Genomic DNA, 17461 nt, shown 5'->3' with positions numbered 1-17461 from the left:
TATCACTTTGAATAAGCCTGTTATAAGACAAGGCTCCTATGTTTCATCAAGGAGTATCAGATGAGAAACAGCATGAAGGTATTTAAGAAGCCAACTCAATGAGTTCCTCCTACACAAGCATTCAGGTCTTGAGCAGTCTAGGCAAACAACGCACGTTAAAACCATTCTTAAACTTGTTCTTCATAATAATTTAAAAAACAATACTAGATGGCTATTTAATTTTAAAAACAGCAAAAAATATCCACCTCCATTTCCATTTCTTATAAGGAGTCTTGAAGTTTAAATCTCAGTGTGATAGGCATGCTTGCTTTGATCTGCTTAGCTCTTGGAAGTCTAGGGGCTCTGGGCTGCTGGCCCCATGCTGCCCAGGGTACCTAGGGACAGCTCTGTCTACCGTTAGGGAATTTTTCCCCAGAACCCCTGTAACATTTCGCAAACCCCCACAGGTTCATGAACCCCAGTTTGGGAACTGCTGGCTTATAAGATCCTATAGTCTTCTCTTTGTCCTGTAAAATGCCTAATACCCTTTGGGACACTGCAAAAACAACCACAATAATAATGAATAATGAACATATCTGCTCGGCTTTTCAGTTAAAAAAGGAGTTTTCAGACAGACACTAAAGAACCTAATGTTGATCAAAAGCATACTACTCTTGGAAACAGCATTCAGAAGCCCAGTTCAGCCAAAGTTCAGAAAATGGGAGTCAATCCTTTTTTATGGTGTGTACACAGTTCTTCACTTATTTAACAATACAAGGTATTTGGAGACCATTGTCAACAGCTAAAATTGTCTCCACAGATAAAACAATTTGGGCCAAACTCTTCCCTGATGTAACTGCACAGATATCATCAGTTACATTAGGGATGAATTTGTCCCCTTGGAAACAGCAAGAGAGATCAGGAAATTAAACTTCCCTTGAGCTTTTAAATTCTGATTAAAGCAGTTTTCAGTATGTCTAAAATGTTCCACACTTTGTTACAGTAATATATATTTCAACTCATCTAAGATCTTTGCTTTTACTTTCCAGATTACCCCCTGATCTACTAATGCTCATAATTCTGAAAGGCCACCCTTGAAATTGACTTTATTATTTGCATATTTAAATTCTAATTCAGATTTAAAAATTATTTTATGCCCTAGAGAAAAAAATTGAAAAATACAAATCTGGCTAAAAGCAAATTGTGTGGGTCACAAAAACTTATAAAAGCAGAGTTTTATAGTAACCTAAGAGATATCAGGAATGCCAAGTCTTATCTTTCCTATTTGAATTGAACCAAATCACAGTCATGTTCTCAGAGATGCTACTGAAAACAATATTGTTTGGTCTATGTTAGAAACATACACTGTTTTCAATAGTTTCTGCAGGGGAATAGTTGATGATGGGAAACATTTTCAGCAATGGCTCCATTTCCTCCAGTAGTCAAAACTCTTGATTAATGCCCCCAACAGAAATGGTCTGCCCCATAACACTGTCTTGAAGCACAAAGAGTGTGATTCTCATCTCCCACTGGCTTCAGTATTACTCGCAGGAGTGATGAGTGCTCGATGCACCCTGGTTTTATATTTTACAAGATCAATTCCTGTAATTCTAACTTAGAAAAAAGACCCAAGCTGAAATCAATGGAAGTCAGGGAGCATTCTTCTGTAAGGTGCTAAGCATCTCTAGAGAATTAGACTATTGGTAATTGAATTGGTGGCATAATACCAGGGTAGGCACTAGTCTGATGTTTTCACATGACTCCTGTGGTTTTGGATGCAAGTTGGTTGTAATTTCACTGTGTCCCAAACCAGCGCTGCATTACACTGTTGTAGTGTTGTGGTTGTACTGCCTTCTGGGTATATCTCCCACAGTGTCCAGTACGAGTGCCTGGGAGATGTCAAAAGGCCTTGTGGGGTCCTGGGCTGCTGAATTGCGATCCAGATCTGAGCTTTCATTGAGTTCAGAAGTTTTTGGATCTGGAGTTTTGCTCTGAGCCTATTACTGGGCCAAATTCTGCTATCAGGTACACTAGTGCAAATCAAGAGTTACTCCACATGTATACTGGTGTAAATGAGAGCAGAGCTTTAATATTACTGATTTTGATTTTTTTTTTCCAAAAGAAACATTGTAAATGGTCAGGTCACATGTCAGATATTATCTACAAAATTCCAGCCATGTCTGTTTTTCAATTTGTGTCTGTTGTTGCATAAAACTAAACCAATACTTATTAAGTGACCAATCATAAACAAACCAATACCACTAGGGCCTGGTCTACACTACACGTTTAAACTGAATTTAGGAGTGTTAAACCGAAATAACCCTGCACCCGTCCACACAACGAAACCCTTTATATTGATATAAAGGGCTCTTCAAACCGATTTCTGTACTCCTCCACGACGAGGGGAGTAGCACTGAAATCAGTATTGCCATGTCGGATTAGGGTTAGTGTGGCCGCAATTCGACGGTATTGGCCTCCGGGAGGTATCCCACAGTGCACCATTGTGACCACTCTGGAAAGCAATCTGAACTTGGATGCACTGGCCACGTAGACAGGGAAAGCCCCGCGGACTTTTGAATTTCATTTCCTGTTTGCCCAGCATGGAGCTCTGATCAACATGGGTGGCGATGCAGTCCCAAATCCAAAAAGAGCTCCAGCATGGACCGTATGGGAGATACTGGATCTGATTGCTGTATGGGGAGATAAATCTGTTCTATCACAGCTCCATTACAGAAGACGAAATGACAAAGCATTTGAAAAAATCTCCAGGCTATGATAGACAGAGGCCACAGCAGGGACTCAGCACAGTGCTGTGTGACAAGCGTAACGGAAAGCCAAAGAATCAAATGGATGCTCATGGAGGGAGGGAGGGGGTACTGAGGACTCCAGCTATCCCATAGTTCCCGCAGTCTCCGAAAAGCATTTGCATTCTTGGCTGAGCTCCCAATGCCTGAAGGGTCAAAAACATTTTCCCAGGTGTTTCAGGGTGTATATTGTCAATTTACACCCTTCTCCCCCGTCCAGAAGAAAAGGGAAAAAAATCATTTCTCGCCTTTTTTCAATGTCACCCTATGTCTACTGCATGCTGCTGGTAGATGGAGTGCTGCAGCGCTGAACACCAGCATCCCCTTCCCGGTGGCAGATAGTGCAAAATAACTGGTAGCCATTGTCATCATCAGCCCGTGAATGCTCCTGGCTGGCCTCAGTGAGGTTGGCCAGGGGCACCTGGGTAAAAATGGGAATGACTCCCGGTCATTCCCGGCAGACGGTACAAAAGGCTTGGTAACCATCCTCATCATAGCAGCTGGAGGCTGAGCTCCATCAGCTCCCCCTTTCATGTCTAAAGAAGATTCTGTACTCCCTGGACTATCATAGCAGCGGGAGGCTGTGCTCCTCTCCCCCCCACCCTTTAATGTGCTGCCTGGACTATCATAGCAGCTGGAGGCTGCCTCCCCCTCATTTTATCTCATTAAAAACTCAGTGTTTCTTTTTCCTGCATTCTTTATTACTTCATCACACAAATGGGGGGACACTGCCACAGTAGCCCAGGAAGGTTGGGGAAGGAGGGATGCAATGGGTGGGGTTGTTGCAGGGGCATCCCCTAGAATAACATGCAGCTCATCATTTCTGTGGGATTTCTGGGGCTCTGACCCGGAGCAGCTGTGCTCTCTGGTTCTCTAGTACACTTGCCCCATATTCTAGGCAGGACTGACTATTGTTAGACAAAACATAAAGAAGGGAATGTCCCAGGGAGTCATTTCCATTTTTGTCCATGCACCCCCGGCCAACCTCAGTGAGGCCAGCCAGGAGCACCCGTGACAACAGCAGACGGTACAAAAGGATTGATAACCATCATCGCCAATTTCCAATTGCAAATGGTGCAAAATGACTGATAACCATCATCTGATCACCAATTTACAATGGCAGACGGTGCAACAGGGATGGTAACCATCTCTGCTACCTTGCAAAGGCAAATGAATGCTGCTGTGTAGCACTGCAGTACCGTGTCTGTCAGCAGCATCCAATACACATATGGTGACAGTGAGAAAAGGCAAAACAGGCTCCATGGTTGCCATGCTATGGCATCTGCCAGGGCAATCCAGGGAAAAAGGGCGCAAAATGATTATCTGCCATTGCTTTCACCGAGGAAGGACTGAGTGATGACATTTACCCAGAATCACCTGCGACACTCTTTTTGACCCATCATGCATTGGGATCTCAACCCAGAATTCCAATAGGCGGGGGAGACTGCAGGAACCATGGGATAGCTACGGGATAGCTACCCACAGTGCAACACTCCGGAAATCAACGCTAGCCTCGGTACATAGACGCACACCACTGAATTAATCTGCTTAGTGTGGCTGCGTGCACTCGACTTTATACAATCTGTTTTACAAAACCGGTTTCTGTAAAATCGGAATAATCCCGTAATGTAGACATACCCTAGGACAGGAAACTCATCAGTGTGTTTACAATGGGAAGATACTGAGGTGAGGTTTCCTTCTTCCTCAAAATATTGAAATGAAATCAGTTTAAAGCAAGAAAAGTCCTGGGTCCTTAAGCTATGGCTTACAATATGTGACAATCTCTAATAAATACTGGCATATATGAGGTTAATCAATAATGATAACTCTTATGCAGCCTCATCCAAAGGCTAATGAAGTAAATTGGACTCATTGACTTCAGTGGGATTTGGATCAGACCTTCAACCGGAAAAGAAACATAAAAGAAGCATAGTTGGAAGTGAAGTACAATTGAAAACTGCAAGCACATAAACATTTTCAGTTTTAAAATTGGCTCCCTTCTATCTTCACCTCTATGACTTTTATGGTGTTCATTCAAAAATAGTCACAGGCTTCAAAAGCCTCCATAGTCTTAAAGCATGTAATACGGCATTTGTATATTTGTACTGAACCATTTTCAATACACAGCAAAATGTTTCCAATGCACCAAAGATGACTCTGTAAATGCCTATGCTCATGATTAACTTTATGCACATGAGCAGTCCCCAGTGGACTATTCCCATGCATAAAACTACTCATGTGGATAGGTTTTTGCAGGATCAGTGTAATCAGCACCAAGTATTGGAAAAAGAAAAAAGTATGGGCCCAGTCCTATTCCCATCAAAGTTAATGACAAAATTCCCATTGACTTTTATCTATCTCTCTATTATGTAGGCGTTAATATCACACACATATGTCCATAGCATCTGAATACCTATGTTAGTGGTGTGACATTCCCCTCCTGGTGTTATCTGGACCGATGATCTGCTAGGTCACTCCAATCCTTGACTCTGGGAGCCAGCCTTTTCTTGCTCTGCTGTGAGAACCCCCACCCCTGGGCTGTTCACGCACAGCCTCTGGCATGTAAACTGCTCCTTGGATTGTGCAACCGAATGACACTAGCCAATATCTCCGGTCCCAGACACAACCCTAGGAACCTCCATCTTGCAGCGTCCAGTTATGTCCGCTGGACGCTGAAAGCATATATGAATTCATCAATTTAACAAAGAAATTTATATGTACCAGGCGTGTTATCTCAAGGGGTGTCTCTGACACGCTTCAAACCAAATGCCCTGCTTCAGGTAGAATAAACAAACAGATATATTAACTACTGTCATAAACAGATAAGTAAGAGTTAATAGAACAAAAGTGCTTCATATCTCTTTTGCCTGGAAAGGGTTAACAAGAACAGTGAGCCTGGCTGTCACCTGACCAGAGGACCAATCAGGGGACAGGATACTTTCAAATCTTGAGAGAGGGAAGTTTTTGTGTGTGCTGTTAGTTTTTTTGGTTGTTGTTCACTCTGGGGGCTCAGAGGGACCAGACGTGCAACCAGGTTTCTCTCCAATCTCCCTGATACAGGCTCTTATAAGTTCAGAATAGTGAGTACTAGGTAGATAAGGCGAGTTAGGCTTATGTTTGTTTTCTTTATTTGCAAATGTGTATTTGGCTGGAAGGAGTTCAAATTTATATTTTGCTGAAAGGATTTTAATTTGTACTTGAATACTTAGGCTGGGAGGGTATTCCCAGTGTCTATAGCTGAAAGACCCTGTACCTATTCCATCTGAAATAATTTTTATTGTTTTTTCTCTCTTTAATTAAAAGTTTCTTGTTTAAAAACCTGATTTTTTTTTATTCTAGTGAGACCCCAGGGGACTGGGTCTGGATTCACCAGGGAATTGGTGGGGAGAAAGGAGGGAAGGGGGAGAGAGAGGTTAATTTCTCTCCGTGTTAGGATTATTTTCTCTCTCAGGAAGAGTTTGGGAGGGGGAAAGAGAAGGAGGGGGGAAGGTGCATTTTCCTCTCTGTTTTAAGATTCAAGGAGTTTGAATCACAGTGATCTTCCAGGGTAACCCAGGGAGGGGAAGCCTGGGAGAGGCAACGAGGAGGGAAAGGGTTTACTTTCCTTGTGTTAAGATCCAGAGGGTCTGGGTCTTGGGGTTCCCCGGGCAAGGTTTTGGGGGAACCAGAATGTACCAGGCACTGTAATTCCTGGTTGGTGGCAGCGCTACAGGTTCTAAGCTGGTAATTGAGCTTAGAGGAATTCATGATGGTACCCCATCTTTGGGACGCTAAGGTTCAGAGTGGGGGTAATTGTAGCATGACATGGTGTGCAGCGTTTGGGATAGATAGATAGATAGAAGTCAAAAAGCCAGTGAGGTTTTTATTTCTCTCCCTGTTAGCTATCTGCAGGCAGACTGAGAGGTTTGGGTTTAGGAGCAAAAGCCAGTAGGATTTTTTCTTTCTCTTTCCCTGCTAGCTGTGTGTAAAGCAGGCTAGAGGAGATTGTTTTAAAAGCAAAGGTCTGCAAGTTTTTTTGGTCTCTCCCTTCTGAGTACTCTGAAGGCAAAGGCATTAGGGTTTAACAAGGATCTTTGTTAAACAAAGGGACTCCAGTTGTGAGTCACCATACACCAACAAAACACATTTGCAAATGAATGTTTTTTTTTCTTTCTAACTCTGTCGGGAATAGCTAGGTAGAAGGAGTTTAAAAAAAAACTGTTGCTAAGCAACCCGAAGAAGGCAACAGAAAAGCAGCAGTTCAAGCAGTAAACAGAAGAGGGCGCCCCAGCACAAGGGAGCCGGAAGTATGAGTTCCAAGGAACGGGCAAACCTGGATGCAGAGGCACAAATCAAAGATGCAGACCACAAGCGAGACATAGAAAAGAAACAAAAAGAACTAGAAATAAAACAAAAAGAGAGAGAACTGAGAGAAAAAGAGATGGAGCTGAGAGAAAGAGAAAAAGAGGCTGCCCACAGGAGAGAGCTGGAGATAAGGGAAAAAGAGAGGGAAGAGAGGGAAAAAGAGAGGGAAAGAGAGAGAGAAGAGAGGGAAAGAGAGAGAAAGCATGAACTGGAATTAGTGTAGGCTAAGCAGAATAACACAGCCAACCCTAACAGCCCTTTGCCAGTTGTTGTTCCACATCCCAGGAAATTTCCTACCTACAAGGCAGGTAATGACACTGAGGCCTTCCTAGAAAATTCTGAAAGGACCTGCCATGGGTACAGCATCTCTGAAGACCAGTACATGATAGAGCTGAGGCCACTGCTCAGTGGATCCTTAGCAGAGGTGGCGGCTGAAATGCCTAAGAACATGAACGATTATAAACTTTTTCAAGCCAAGGCCAGAATCAGAATGGGGCTAACACCTGAGCATGCCCGTCAGAGGTTCAGAGCCCTGAAGTGGAAACCAGATGTGTCATTCACCTGACACGCCTACCACATTGGAAAGAATTATAATGCCTGGATATCAGGAGCCAATGTTAAATCTCTGGACGACATGCACCTAATACAATTGGAGCAGTTCTTAGAGGGTGTTCCTGAAGAAATAGAAACGAACATCCTAGATGGGAAGCCCAAAACGGTAACTGAGGCGGGGGAGACTGGAGCCAGATGGGTGGAAGTGGCAGAAAAGAAAAGAGCTACTATCAAGGGGAGCGAATACCCCAGGGGGCACACCGACAATAAACCCTATCACAGAGGGCAACCCAAGACCCCACCTATAACCCAAGGAAAGCCGCCAACTCCCTATTCACCCACCTCACCAACTTCCAGTAACTCACCTCGGCCCCGTGACCAGTCAGCGGGGCGATGCTTCAAGTGTAATGAACTGGGACATATACAGGCCAACTGCCCCAAGAACCCCAACCAAGTGCAGTTCATTGTATCTCCATCACTCCAAAGATCCCCAGGCCCAGAAGCCTCTCAAATACCCTCGGAGCAAAGGGAAATTTTGAGAGTGGGCGGAAGGAAGGTTATCGCGTGGAGAGACACGGGGGCACAAGTGTCAGCTATCCACCAATCCTTAGTGGACTCCAAATTCATCAACCCAAAGGCCCAAGTGACAATTTACCCCTTCATGGCACAAGCTGTAAACTTGCCTACAGCTAAACTGCCTGTCCAGTACAAAGGATGGTCATGAATGTGGACTTTTGCAGTCTATAACAATTATCACATCTCCATGCTACTGGAGGAAGACTTGGCCAACCAGGTAAAGTGGGCCAAGAGGGTGGGAATGGTTACACGCAGCCAAGCCAGGCAAGCTTCCAGACCCATCCCTGTTCCTGAGCCGTCCACAGCCGCCCCATCTGTGTTAGCAGAGTCCCAGACAGAGGTAGTGGACCCGGATCCCCTGCCAATGACTGCAAGAGCCACAGTACTTCCAGTCCCAGACCCGGACCTGGAAACGCAACCAGCACCAGAACCATTGCCAGCACTGACACCAGCGCTTACAAACGCATCTTCAACCCCAACTCCAGAGGGCGCCAGCAAGCCAGAACTGGCAAAAGCAGCAGACCACCATTCCCAAGAGGCTCAGCCAGAGCCTGAAATACCACCTGGTGCACCAGCGGAGAGCGGTTCACCAGCCACAAAAACAACCCCATCACCTACACCGCTTCCCGAAGGACCAAGCCCAAGTCCACAGTTTAAGGGAGAACTGGTGTCTCCAGCCTCCAGGAAACAGTTCCAGACTGAGCAGGAAGCAGATGACAGCCTTCAGAAAGCTTGGGCGGCGGCATGGAGCACCCCACCACCTCTCAGCTCTTCTAACCGATCCCGGTTTGTTATAGAACAAGGGCTTTTATATAAGGAGACTCTTTCTGGTGGACACTGGGAAGACTGGCATCCACAAAAACAGTTGGTGGTTCCAGCTAGGTACCGGGGAAAGCTCTTAAGCTTAGCCCATGATCATCCCAATGGCCATGCTGGGGTGAATAGAACCAAAGACAGGTTGGGGAAGTCCTTCCACTGGGAGGGGATGGGCAAGGACGTTGCCAAGTATGTCCGGTCTTGTGAGGTGTGCCAAAGAGTGGGAAAGCCCCAAGACCAGGTCAAGGCCCCTCTCCAGCCACTCCCCATAATAGAGGTCCCACTTCAGCAAGTAGCTGTGGATATTCTGGGTCCTTTCCCAAAAAAGACCCCCAGAGAAAAGCAGTACATACTGACTTTCTTGGACTTTGCTACCCGATGGCCGTAAGCAGTAGCTCTAGGCAACACTAGGGCTAAAACTGTGTGCCAGGCCCTAATAGACATTTTTGCCAGGGTAGGTTGGCCCTCCGACATCCTTACGGATTCAGGGACTAATTTCCTGGCCGGGACCATGAAAGAACTGTGGGAAACTCATGGGGTGAATCACTTGGTTGCCACCCCGTACCACCATCAAACCAATGGCCTGGTGGAAAGGTTTAATGGAACTTTGGGGGCCATGATATGTAAATTCGTGAATGAACACTCCAATGACTGGAACCTAGTGTGGCAGCAGTTGCTCTTTGCTTACAGGGCTGTACCATGTCCCAGTTTAGGGTTCTCACCATTTGAGCTTGTGTATGGCCACGAGGTTAAAGGGCCATTACAGTTGGTGAAGCAGCAATGGGAGGGGTTTACACCCACTCCAGGAACTAACATTCTGGACTTTGTAAGCAACCTACAGAACACCCTCCGACACTCTTTAGCTCTTGCTAAAGAGAACCTAAAGGATGCTCAAAAAGAGCAAAAAGCCTGGTATGATAGACATACCAGAAAGCGTTCCTTCAAGGTAGGAGACCAGGTTATGGTCTTGAAGGCGCAACAGGCCCATAAAATGGAAGCATCATGGGACGGGCAATTCACGGTCCAAGAGCGCCTGGGAGCTGTTAACTACCTCATAGCATTTCCCAATTCCTCCCTATAGTCCAGAGTGTACCACGTAAATTCTCTCAAGCCCTTTTATTCCAGAGACTTACAGGTTTGTCAGTTTACAGCCCAGGGAGGAGATGAAGCTGAGTGGCCTGACAGTGTCTACAATAAAGGGAGAAGTGACGGTGGTGTGGAAGAGGTGAACCTCTCCACAACCCTGCAACATCTGCAGCGGCAACAGATCAAGGAGTTAATGCACTCTCCAGTGACAGTTTCCCAGAATCAACTGGTTAAAAATCATCCTTACAATGTGAAAAATCTTGTAGTTGTACATAATTAGTAGCATATTTAAGGGTGCATGTGTTTATTGAACTGTTTATTCTAGAGTTCTAGGGAAAAATCACTGCCAGTGTGGTTCCACACTGTCAGTGATTTGGGTGGCGTGTCATAAACAGATAAGTAAGAATTAATAGAACAAAAGTGCTTCATATCTCTTTTGCCTGGAAAGGATTAACAAAAACAGTGAGCCTGGCTGTCACATGACCAGAGGACCAATCAGAGGACAGGATACTTTCAAATCTTGAGAGAGGGAAGTTTTTGTGTGTGCTGTTAGTTTTTTGGTGGTTGTTCACTCTGGGGGCTCAGAGGGACCAGACGTGCAACCAGGTTTCTCTCCAATTTCCCTGATACAGGCTCTTATAAGTTCAGAACAGTGAGTACTAGGTAAATAAAGCGAGTTAGGCTTATGTTTGTTTTCTTTATTTGCAAATGTGTATTTGGCTGGGAGGAGTTCAAATGTGTATTTGGCTGGAAGGAGTTCAAATTTATATTTTGCTGAAAGGATTTTAATTTGTACTTGAATACTTAGGCTGGGAGGGTATTCCCAGTGTCTATAGCTGAAAGACCCTGTACCTATTCCATCTGAAATAATTTTTATTGTTTTTTCTCTCTTTAATTAAAAGTTTCTTGTTTAAAAACCTGATTTTTTTTTTATTCTAGTGAGACCCCAGGGGACTGGGTCTGGATTCACCAGGGAATTGGTGGGGAGAAAGGAGGGAAGGGGGAGAGAGAGGTTAATTTCTCTCCGTGTTAGGATTATTTTCTCTCTCAGGAAGAGTTTGGGAGGGGGAAAGAGAAGGAGGGGGGAAGGTGCATTTTCCTCTCTGTTTTAAGATTCAAGGAGTTTGAATCACAGTGATCTTCCAGGGTAACCCAGGGAGGGGAAGCCTGGGAGAGGCAACGGGGAGGGAAAGGGTTTACTTTCCTTGTGTTAAGATCCAGAGGGTCTGGGTCTTGGGGTTCCCCGGGCAAGGTTTTGGGGGAACCAGAATGTACCAGGCACTGTAATTCCTGGTTGGTGGCAGCGCTACAGGTTCTAAGTTGGTAATTGAGCTTAGAGGAATTCATACTGGTACCCCATCTTTGGGACGCTAGGGTTCAGAGTGGGGGGAATTGTACCACGACAACTACAAAGATAGATTTTAAGTGATTATAAGTCATAGCATATCAAGTGAGATTTAGTCAAATGAAATAAAAGCAAAATGTATTCTAAGCTGATCTTAACACTTTCAGTGCCCTTACAAACTTGGTGATGGTGTCTGTAGATGGAGTTGGTAGAGAGAGGAAGAGCATGGCAAACATCTCTCCCCTTTATCATGTCCTTTCTTCCTCTTGGCTTTGCCCCCACCCCTTCAGAGTCAAGTGAGCATTACCTCATTGCAGTCCCAAACTGACCAAAGAAAGGCGGGGTGACTCACTTGAGAGTCTAACAGATCCTTTGTTGTTGTCTAGGCCAGTGTCCTTTGTTCTTGTGAGGCTGGGCTGGGTTTGTCCCATACATACCTTGATGATGTGTGAACTTTCCCTCTGCTTTCGGAGAGTTTTCGCCTGTGTTTGCTTTAAGCCATGAGGATACATTTTCAGCCTCATAACTATATGCATGAAATTATAACCTATAACATTACTGTAATGACAATTTCAGTGCATCATGAGCCTTCGAATGACACCAACACGACAAACTTTGCAATGGATACCACACAATCATTTTATAAGGATGAACATGGGGGTGTAGGGTGTTCCCATGAGGTACAGAACATCACAAGTAGAAGCAGGCTTGAACCCTTCAGTTGCACTTTTATAAATACTGATCTTCTGCTGATATGACTCAACTCTCTGTTTATTACCAAATACATATATAAAGTACAAAAACATTAGTGTCCTCTAATAAGGATTCAGTTGTGTAATATTCTTCTGGCGTCTAACTGGTTTTTATTTACTTCTACCACTCAGAAAATTCCCATAATTGAGAATTGCACATATCCTGAAAGGAATCCATAAACAGTTGAGAAACATCATCTCTCATTAAAGAACCAAGAGCTCTGCTAGGAGCTCACATATCACTATGCACCAAGCCCACATACTTAAGAAGCTTGTGCTATAACTGCCAATAGAACCTCCTTTCCCTTCCCACATCAACGATCTTCCCCTGACTGTAAACTGCCTACTGAGAAGTAGATCAACATTCAAAGCACTTTGGTAACGCTGAATAAAAATAACCCAAAAAAACCACAACAGGAAACGCTAACAATGGCAGGGTTACTGGCCACCATATCATATCAAATAAATGAGCAAGTGGGAGGGAATTAGACAAAAGCAACATGATTATTGCCTGGAGAGACAGGCCCATGAGAAAAGACTGAATAGGCTTAGTGATGACTAAAGACCAGAGGAGCATAATAACTGTTTACAAGCATCTGAAAGGAGTGAACATCAAGGAGATAGAAGAATTATTTAAGGTACTGCCAGGAGATAGAAGTTAGGCGTAACGGAATGAAATCAAGAAAGAGAAAACGTTGACTGAATATCATGATATTTTAATATTCCACCTCTAATTTCTATGAGTTTAGGAGAAGGAAAATTCTTGTCACACATACAAGTAACCTTGCTGAACTGTTCATAAGGACCGTTTTATTTATCTAGACTTAGCATTATCCTCAAAAGTAAATGATGGATTCTCTGTAACGTAGTCTTTAAATCAAGATTTGAGGACTTCATTACCTCAGCCATAGGTTACTGGCCTGTTGCAGGAGTGGGTGAGTGAGGTTCTGTGGTCTGCATTTGCAGGAGGTCAGACTAGATGGTTCCTTCTGGCTCCTCTGAGGCCCCATTTCAGAAAGTAGCCCTATACATAGGGACACTTATGCACAATTTTAACTGTAAGCATGTGCTTAAATCCCATTGATTGAAGTCTCATTGACTTCAATGGGCATGAAGCACATATTTAAAGTTAATCATATGCTTATGTGCTTTTCTGAATCTACTGTTATAAACTTAGCACTTAGATAATGCTCTGACTTTGCTGGAGCACTAAATATCTGTCCCTGGCCTCCAACTCACAGCCAAAATCTGTCAGATTTAGATTTTTGGCAAGTGTTTTAACCCCTGAAAAAAGAATTCTCCTTCACAATAAAGACATAGTTTAGTTCAAATAAGAAGAAATATGGGTCTCCCTACCCATCACTTGTCCAGCAGCTTGTAAATTCCTTCTTCATTCCTAGAAAGAGGAGCAAGTCAAAATCCCAGTTCTAGATCCTATTGTTTCTCAAGGTCCTCTGTTTGAACTGGAAAGTAATGGACTGTTTCTGGACTAGATCGTGCAGAAAGGTCAGAGTTACAAATACCCCTTTAGAATGTACTTTTGCTTCCAGTTATATTTCATTTAATCCAACAACCCTGATATCTCTAATCCTATTAGTTTTCAAGACCTCCAACATAGAGTTTATATATTTTTGGTTTTTTTTAACGTTTTCTCATCAGCTGTCTCTAAGTCCTTGACAGCTGCTCCTTCCAATGCAGAAATTTGTCTCTATTTCTGTGCTCTGGTTCTCCTTGAGGTTGACATTTTTCAGTGATAGTGGACAGTACTCGCTGCATGTCAGTAAAAACGCTTTTAACAGCTCTTATGAATTGCTGGGATAGATATTTATGCTTTTAATTTGCATGTCAGTCATGGTCATTGCTAATACAGCTTCCAAGATCCAAGACCTCTCAATGTTTTTTTCTATGACCTGGAGTTTTAGGGTCAAACACTTCCCATAACATTTTCTGCTGTCATTCTCTGGACAAGAATTTAAGCTGGCTGACAAATATGAGAAATGATTTTTGTTATTTTCTTTTTCTTCAGATGTAAACTACCCACAAGTAACTCTCATGACACAAACATAAAATTCACAAAAACACTGCATTTTCACTAATTTTTCATGTTGGTATTAACATGCATATTACTGGAGCTCCAACAGGCTATGAGATCAGGAGCCACTTGTGTCTAGGCATTGTACAAATGTAGGGTGACTGACAATCTCTGGTGGGGAAGTCACATATGGAAGTATTTGTATTGTTAATATTAATCATATTTTCCTTAAATTCCATGGCAATGATTAATGTACTTTTATCAATTGGGCTTCAAAATGTTCTTTAGCCCTCCTGTAACATTAGGAATCTATTCAGGATCTTCATATCAATGCTATTCTTTATCCAGCATTAAAATGTTCAGAGCATAGGTCACAGATGTTAGATATGGGAAAAAGGATGGATAGTACACTTGATCTTAGCCCAGTGTTCCTTTATCTGTGCATCAAAGTGCTCCAGGCTCTCAGACACCGCAAAGAAGAACACAAGAGCTTTCTCACTAACTCTTGTTGTACCACGAGATGATTCTGCACATCCTCGTCCGCCACCTGAATCATTCCAAAGAGCTCCTACCATTTGTTTCTAAATATTTTAAAGCCACAAGTCCTTTGGTAAATGAAAAAGGTTATCCTGATTTCTGGAGGGATGATGGGGATCCCAAATAAATATCAAACTATCAGGAAACAAATTCTGAAATCACTTGGGTGAAATCTGTGGGGCATGTTCAGGGAGAACAGAGTAGCTTCCCTATAAGAAGGGAAATCCAGAAGAATTGCAACCCTGAGCATGACACTCTCACTCTAGATCACTGTGTTGGGAATGTGTCTCCCAGCAACAGCCCCATTGATCTCATGGCATTAGTCAGCTGTGTGAAATTATTCACCTGTTTACAGGCTGGAGACTAAAAGACACAGGCTTGGCCTACACTACGCGTTTAAATCGATTTTAGCAGCGTTAAACTGATTTAACGCTATACCCGTCCACACTACAAGGCCCTTTATATCGATATAAAGGGCTCTTTAAATCGGTTTCTGTACTCCTCCCCGACGAGAGGAGTAGCGCTAAAATCGGTATTACCATATTGGATTAGGGTTAGTGTGGCCGCAAATCGACGGTATTGGCCTCCGGGCGGTATCCCACAGTGCACCACTGTGACCGCTCTGGAAAGCAATCTCAACTCGGATGCAGTGGCCAGGTAAACAGGAAAAGCCCCGCAAAATTTTGATTTTCATTTCCTGTTTGCCCAGCGTGGAGCTCTGATCAGCACGGGTGGCAATGCAGTCCCAAATCCAAAAAGAGCTCCAGCATGGACCGTACAGGAGATACTGAATCTGATCGCTGTATGGGGAAACAGATCTGTTCTATCAAAGCTCCGTTACAGAAGATGAAATGCCAAAGCGTTTGAAAAAAAAAATCTACAGGCTACACAGTGCTGCGTGACAAGCGTAACAGGAAGTCAGAGACTCAAATGGACGCTCATGGAGGAAGGGAGGGGGTACTGAGGACTCCAGCTATCCCACAGTCCCCAGCAGTCTCCGAAAAGTATTTGCATTCTTGGCTGAGCTCCCAATGCCTGTAGGTTCAAACACATTGTCTGGCGTGGTTCAGGGAATAGCTCGTCAATTTACACCTCCCCCTACGTGAAAGAAAAGGGAAAGAAATCGTTTCTTGACTTCTTTCAATGTCACCCTGTGTCTACTGAATGCTGCTGGTAGACGCGATGCTGCAGCAGTGAAAAGCAGTATCCGCTTCTCTCCCCTTCCCGGTGGCAGACAGTGCAGTAGGACTGTAACCGTCCTTCTTATCAACCCGTGAGTGCTTCTAGCTGGCTTCAGGTAAGGCTGGCCGGGGGCGCCTGGGTGAAAATAGGAATGATGCTCAGTCATTCCCAGTAGATGGTACAGAACGGCTGTAACCGTCTTCATCATAGCAACCGGAGGCTGAGCTCCATCAGCCCCCTCCCTTTCCTGTGTAAAGAAAAGATTCTGTCCTGCCTGGACTATCATAGCAGTAGCATGCTAGGCTCCTCTCCCCCACACTGCTTAATGTCTTGCCTGGACTGTCATAGCACCAGGAGGCTGCCTCCCTCTCATTTTATCTCACTAACAAGTCACTGTTTCTTATTCCTGCATTCTTTATAACTTCATGACATAAATGGCGGGGACACTGCCACGATAGCCCAGGAAGGTTGGGGGAGAAGGGAAGCAATGGGTGGGGTTGTTGCAGGGGCACCCCCTATGAATGGCATGTAGCTCATCATTTCTGCAGGATCTGACACAGAGCAGCTGTGCTCTCTGATACACTGCTTCTCTAGTACACTTGCCACATATTCTAGGAAGGACTGACTCTATTTTTAGAAACCATAAAGGAGGGATTGACTCAGGGAGTCATTCCCAGTTTTGCCTTTGTGCCCCCAGCCGATCTCAGCCAGGGGCACCCATGATAGTAGCAGATAGTACAGAAGGACAGATAACCATCATCTCATTGCTAAATTACACTAGCAACAGAACAACTGGTAACCATCTCTGCTATCATGCAAAAGCAAATGAATGGTGCTGTGTAGCGCTGGAGTATTGCCTCTGTCCGCGGCATCCAGTACACATACGGTGACTGTAAAAAAAAAAGCTGAATGGGCTCCATGGTTGCCGTGCTATGGCGTCTGCCAGGGCAATCCAGGGAAAAAGGACGCGAAATGATTGTCTGCCGTTGCTTTCCCGGAGGAAGGAATGACTGACGACATTTACCCAGAACCACCCGCAACAATGATTTTTGCCCCATCAGCGACTGGGCTCTCAACCCAGAATTCTAAGGGGCGGGGGAGACTCTGGGAACTATGGGATAGCTACGGAACAGCTACCCACAGTGCAACGCTCCGGAAATCAACGCTAGCCTTGGACCATGGACGCACACCATCGAATTAATGTGCTTAGTGTGGCTGTGTGCACTTGACTTTATATAATCTGTTTTATAAAACCGGTTTATGGAAAATCGGAATAATCCCGTAGTGTAGACATACCCACAGAGAAGAGAAGCAGGATGGACTGGCTGGGGAGCGCAGCTGGGGCTGTAACCCACCACAGCCAGATCCTGCAAACACTGCCTAGCAGGTGTGCACTCCCTGCAGCTGCCAGGTGGCAGGGACTGGGGGAGCAGACCCCTGTCTGTTTTCCTATTGC

This window comes from Gopherus evgoodei, chromosome 8 (genome assembly GCF_007399415.2).
Source record: "Gopherus evgoodei ecotype Sinaloan lineage chromosome 8, rGopEvg1_v1.p, whole genome shotgun sequence".
NCBI classification, from domain to species: Eukaryota; Metazoa; Chordata; order Testudines; family Testudinidae; genus Gopherus; species Gopherus evgoodei.
Note: the sequence above shows the minus strand (reverse complement) of the source record.